This window comes from Lolium rigidum, chromosome 2 (assembly GCF_022539505.1).
Source record: "Lolium rigidum isolate FL_2022 chromosome 2, APGP_CSIRO_Lrig_0.1, whole genome shotgun sequence".
In the NCBI taxonomy this organism is placed as follows: Eukaryota; Viridiplantae; Streptophyta; class Magnoliopsida; order Poales; family Poaceae; genus Lolium; species Lolium rigidum.
In genome coordinates this window covers 27,674,671-27,680,670 of record NC_061509.1, presented here as the reverse complement: position 1 = coordinate 27,680,670, position 6,000 = coordinate 27,674,671, and positions in this window count along the sequence as shown.

The following is a 6,000-nucleotide window of genomic DNA, read 5'->3' as shown; positions in this document are numbered from 1 at the left end:
AAAAAATGGATAAAAATCTTCACAGCATCATACCTCGAACATCCAGTGCAGTCGTGAGGCCTAAATCTGCAATGCATATGCCAACGGTTGTCATCAAGAAAAAATACAGTTTAAGATGATTGAATCATTCTATTGCGTCCATGCTGAGCTCCAACATCTAATTGCAGAATATGACAACAAAAAATTCAGATCATCGGACCACTCACAATAGCCATAAGATATCAAGGCTAGCAAGAATAAATCTCAGATGCACTGTATGCTAAGCATATGGGTTATCAGTTGAATAAATTGCTTTAGCCCACAAAAACCAAATGAGAATCTGAAAATACACTGATTAAGTTCTTGTAGGAATAACGATAAATACTTCTTAAACACCAAAATCAAAAAGCAGAGCACCTAATCATCAGAAAATTTCCATCATCACCTACCTCCTTCCCACTTCCGGTCTGGTAGGGGCTCCCACGACAGCCAGCCAGAGAGAGAGAGGAGGGCGCCCGTGCCATGAGAGGAGGCTGCAGCTCCGCCCCCACTCCAGTCCGTCCGCTCGACCGGCGACCATGCACATGTCCTCCACTTGAGAGAGAGCATTGACCATGGGGATAGCTGCACAATTCGAGAGCCTTGGTGGTACCGCCATGGCGACAACCTAGACATGGTGAATCTCATACATTGAAGAGCAAGGCGGCCCGTGGAGAGAGAGGAGGCCCTCAGTCTTGGAATGGGGAGGCGCCGCGCGGCCGCCTGACTCCTGCAGCGGCCACCAACGCGTCTGCGCCGACAACACCCCACCAGCAGAGGCCGACGTTCCCCACCGGTGAAGCTTCGGCCGACGTCGACAGAGGCCGGCGTTCCCCGCCGCCTCTACCTCGTCGCCCAAGCAGCGAATGACATGGTCGAGGCGGGGTTCCAGGAGGTGGTCGTCGCGGTCGATGTAGTGGGGCTGGAGCTCTAGGAGGTCGAGGGAGAGGTGCAGGCGACATAGAGGAAGTCGAACTCGGTGAGGAGGAGGAGGAGGTGCGGCGGCGTCGGAGCAGTGACGGCGACGGGCGACCAGCCCATGGCGCGGCTACGGTTCGCGGGCCCGCGCGATAGGGGCTCGGCAAAGCGGCGGAGGAGCGGCGCTGTGCGGCGGCGGCGGACATGGAGATGAAAGAGAGATGGGAGCAGGGCATCGGCCCGGAGATTAAAAAAAGAGAGAGATGGGAGATGTGAGGAGGGGCCAAAATGGCAGATCGCCAGCGGTGAAAATTTGGCTGTTTCCAGTGTGAAAGATGGGCACCGCTTTGACCAAGTACAAAAACACTACAGCGACACCAAAACAAAGCCCAGAACCAAAGCACTACGTAGGGAGGCAAAGAACATTGCATCTCCTACCTTCTCTAGAAATTATTACAGAGCCCCTAAAGTGCACACATAAGAATAATCAGTTGGTACAGCACGTGAGGCAACCGTGCTAATTCCCAACCCTCCCCAAAATTCTAACAAAAAAGGAAGCAGTTACGCTTTAATATAGTAGTTATTTACCGTTGATAAATAACAAAACACCGGGTTGATAGCTTCTAAACAAAAAAATATTCGGTAAAATGTTTAAAATAAAATTAACTTTGGGGTTGATAATTTTATACATTTACCGTTGATTACTCAAGTACGGAGGGGTTGATTATTCAAATAGAGAGGCTTGATAACTTTTAGCCAGAAAAAAAGTTTCTCGAAATATATCAACATGGGTGCTAGTTTTGAAGATCTCGTCGAGATGGATTTATTGGTAAAAGCGGATCTTAATTTGGAGTTGTCGTTTGAAAGTTAAAACATTTTGAATTTTGAAATTTGGAAAAGATTCCGCTGACATCAGCAGATTCGTCTGTTTCTACATGCATGTAGAACTTTCCCTCAATACCCTGCACCAGGTTGATAATTTTATACATTTACCGTTGATCACTCAAGTACGGAGGGGTTGATTATTCGAATAGGAGAGGCTTGATAACTTTTAGCCGAAAAAAGTTTCTCGAAACATATCAACATGGGTGCTAGTTTTGAAGATCTCGTCGAGACGGATTTATTGGTGAAAGCGGATCTTAATTTGGAGTTGTCGTTTGAAAGTTAAAACGTTTTGAATTTTGAAATTTGGAAAAGATTCCGCCGACATCGACAGATTCGTCTCGTTTCTACGTACGTACGTAACTTTCCCTCAATACCCTGCACTGGGTTGATAATTTTATACATTTACCGTTGATCACTCGAGTGCGGAGGGGTTGATTATTCGAATAGGAGAGGGTTGATAACTTTTAGCCGGAAAAAAGTTTCTCGAAACATATCAACATGGGTGCTAGTTTTGAAGATCTCGTCGAGACGGATTTATTGGTGAAAGCGGATCTTAATTTGGAGTTGTCGTTTGAAAGTTAAAACGTTTTGAATTTTGAAATTTGGAAAAGATTCCAGCTGACATCGACAGATTCGTCTGTTTCTACATGCATGCAGAACTTTTCCTCAATAGCCTCCACTACAGTCCAAAATTTGCCAAAAATGGAAAAAAAAATTTGGTTAGAAACCGATCGCTCATTCTCTCCCTAGCAATCGTTCGCTAGCTAGGGGAGCCCGTTACAGAGTAACTCTATCTGGGTGAACACGTGGCTGGTGATGGAACATCCGATGCTGGGTAGGGTGTCAAGGTGGGATCCCTAGTGTATTTTACCTTTTCTACTTTAAATTCTAGTGTCAAAATTTACACTACAAAAAGCAAGATGCACTAAAAGTGGGACTTGGATCCCACTTGACACTAGTATAGTTGCTGGGACAAACAATGATTAGTGCAATATTGTTAGCTGCGTTTTGCGCCAACTTATCTTCATTGTATCTGTAGGTAGTCGTCGAAAGATTATTGAATGGTATTCTCAGCAACCTTGGATGCTTGCTTCAGTTTATTGAAGTGGAACAAAGTATTGTTAAAAAATTAGAGGATAGAAAGATGCAGATCTTGCAATTTCACTGGAAATTGCCCCCCCTGTGGTGAGGTGGGAGGATGACAGGAATGAGGACCCAGACGTGAGGTGGGCTCCAGAGATCAGGCCGAGCTGCTCCAAGATTTCCTTTACCTTGGCACTGAATTGTCAGGTACAAATTCGTTGTACTACTGCTTTAGAGTTGATTCAGTTGCATGTGGTTTGATGAGAATATTTTTTTTTCGATAAAGGGAATATATTAATATCAAGAAGATACCAATTACACCCAACCTCTGCAACAACGTACCACCCTAATGGCACTACGGATGCACACAGCCAAAAAACAAGAAAAGAAAACTAAGAAATAAAAGTCCCGCTACAGTATCTCGGGCCTAACAACAGCAATACATCCACCGCCAAGATAACACCTGAATTACAGACTCTCCAAAAGCGACGCCTCCAAGAAGGGAACAGTGCTCAAACACCATCGTCGCCCGATCAAAGATCTTAGGTTTTCACCCTGAAGATAGTCCCCACTCTCAAAACAATGCCTCCACCAAGGTCATTGCCAGGCACAACCAATTAAGGCCAGACCTTGGGTTTTCACTCTGAAAGGTAGGACTCTGCACTTCACCTGTGTTGTCGCCCCCACTTTCATACCGCTGCTGTGAAGCTCGGAACACCAAGCCAGTCCCTCAACAGCGCAGAGACTTGAACCTCCCTTAGCTAGTCCTCCCCTCCGGCCTTCATGAAATTCTCTTCTTCCGACTTTCATCATGGATCCATAGTCACTTGATGTCAATACAGAATAAGAGCTTCGCGCTGCTCCCTCCAGAACCAATCGGTCGGAATAAAAACATGGATGCGCACGACCGAATACCTCCGATCCAGCAAACTCCGGTGCAAAAGCACTCGTTACATTCGCCGGCGGAGCCTTCCGGAACTCAACACTCCGGCCAGATCACGAGTCCAGGCCTCCGGTAGGTCCTCCTCTTCACGCAAGAGAGGCCCTAGGACCGCCGCCTTTATACAAGTCGGACCCCCACGTCGGCGACCATCCTGGGCTGGCCACTCCAACCCTCCACCGGTGACACCATCGCCGGCTTCCAAGCTCCTCCATCTCGCCGCCGGAACGCGGTGATAGATCAAAAGATCCACCACCACCAACCGCAGGCCGATCCTCTCCGGCGAAGAAGAGGGTCACCTCCACCGTCGAACCCAAGGCCGCTGCCCCGGGCGTCCTCGTACCGCGGGAGAAGCCCAAGATCATCGCCCCTCACCGGCGAGAGGCGGAGGAAAAGGCGTTGTCCGCCTCCACCAGCCACCACCGCCGGCATGCCGCCGATGGGAGGCGGGGAGGCCGCAACCCGCAGCTGGATCGTCCCCGGGAGGACCGCTGCCGCCCCTCCATCCTCGTCCGACCGCCACCGCCCCGGGAGGCGGAAGAGCCGCCGCCGCGTGAGAGACTCCTTGGCCGCCGTTCCCGACGCGTCACGAGGGAAGGCCCCCGCCGCCGCCACGCCCCGAGAACTTTTCCCCGGCGGCGCTGCCGGCGGCTGCGGCGGGAGGGTTGGGAGGCTGGGTGCGGGAGGCTAGGGTTGGGGGCTGGGCTGACGAGAATATATGAGTGGTCCAAACCTGGTTGTTCTGTTCATGGTGTGGGAATTACCTAAGACCTACAAGATATGCTTGCAGTAGTTTAAGTAGCTGAATATCATGTGAATTTATCCAGCAAAAGAACATAAGAATCTGGGACTTAGCGGTTAGGAGCTGACGAATATATAGAACTGGACTTAGCATTTTGACATTTTATTTGTATGCTGTAGAACTGAAATGGACGTTGTGCTCAAAGAATTCCACGACAGACTTTTTAAATGGTAATCATGGTATGTGTTTGTCTATGATGATCTCAAGAGACCAGTACTGTACGCGTGGTTTGTGCACAATTAAAATCTTCAATGCAATTGTAACTAGACCTGAAACCTTACGTGAGAAATAAGAGATGGCCTTAGGCTTAGCATAAAGGCAGAATATATGGTCGTCTGTCTGCAATTGGGTTTTGACTCTTTTTAGGTCTCATAACTGCAAGGCAATACATGAACCACCATACCATCTGTCCTGCTCATTCATTTGCTCTTGTTGTAATTCATATAGGATTGTTCTGCTCGTTAACCTTTCATTATTATACATCTGTGCTTTCTTGCTGTAACTCTGTTCATCTTTCGATGTTACTTAGGTGCAACTGTACTTACTATTATATTTCAGTAGAGCTAGGCACTGTATCCTCTTGAAACACTGATTAGTTCATGTTTTTACCGCGAGTGATCCAACTCCTCTGCCATTTCGAAAAAAAAACTCCTCTGCCAACGTTGTGGGTGTCAACCTTTTGCCCTGTTGCATCTCAGACCACCACCCTAGCTGGTGATGCAGGGGAAGCTACCATTTGTGGGTGCTCCAAAGCATTCTCATGTTACATTTTAACCATAACCTTGAATCCCACCACACCACATCAATTACACCCTCACAACCAATTTGTGAATAGCAACCAGAAACATCATCAAGATGCTCTTCTAAATGATAAAGGAAGAAGAAATAAGACCTAAATTTGACTCAAAAAATAAAAAAAAGAACAAGAAATAAGGGAAAGCAAAGAAAGATGGTGAAACAGACACAAAAACCAAGTTGACCGTCAACGGGAGCACTAGTAGTTGCTGGCAGCAAGGGTCTTGTCGGCGGCCTGACAGACGATCTCGTCGTGCGTGAGAAATGCCCAAAGGAGCGTTACACGATCATTTCTGACCAAAAGCCTGCGATGACCATTCACACCACCGCCACTTGTGTTTGGGCAATCTCTTCCCGAACTCGGTGCCATCCTTGAGCACTTGAAGCTTTGATCTTGTGCCCAGCAGCTCAACCTACCACTAACACTCCTCTGGCACAGTTGGCGCCACCACACTAATATCGTTGAGGAGGACACGGTCAGTGTCTTTCTTCATGGCCTTGTATAAGATCTTACACCAGCCGTCGTTGTCGGGGAGCAGCTCAGGAGAGTGTGCCACCA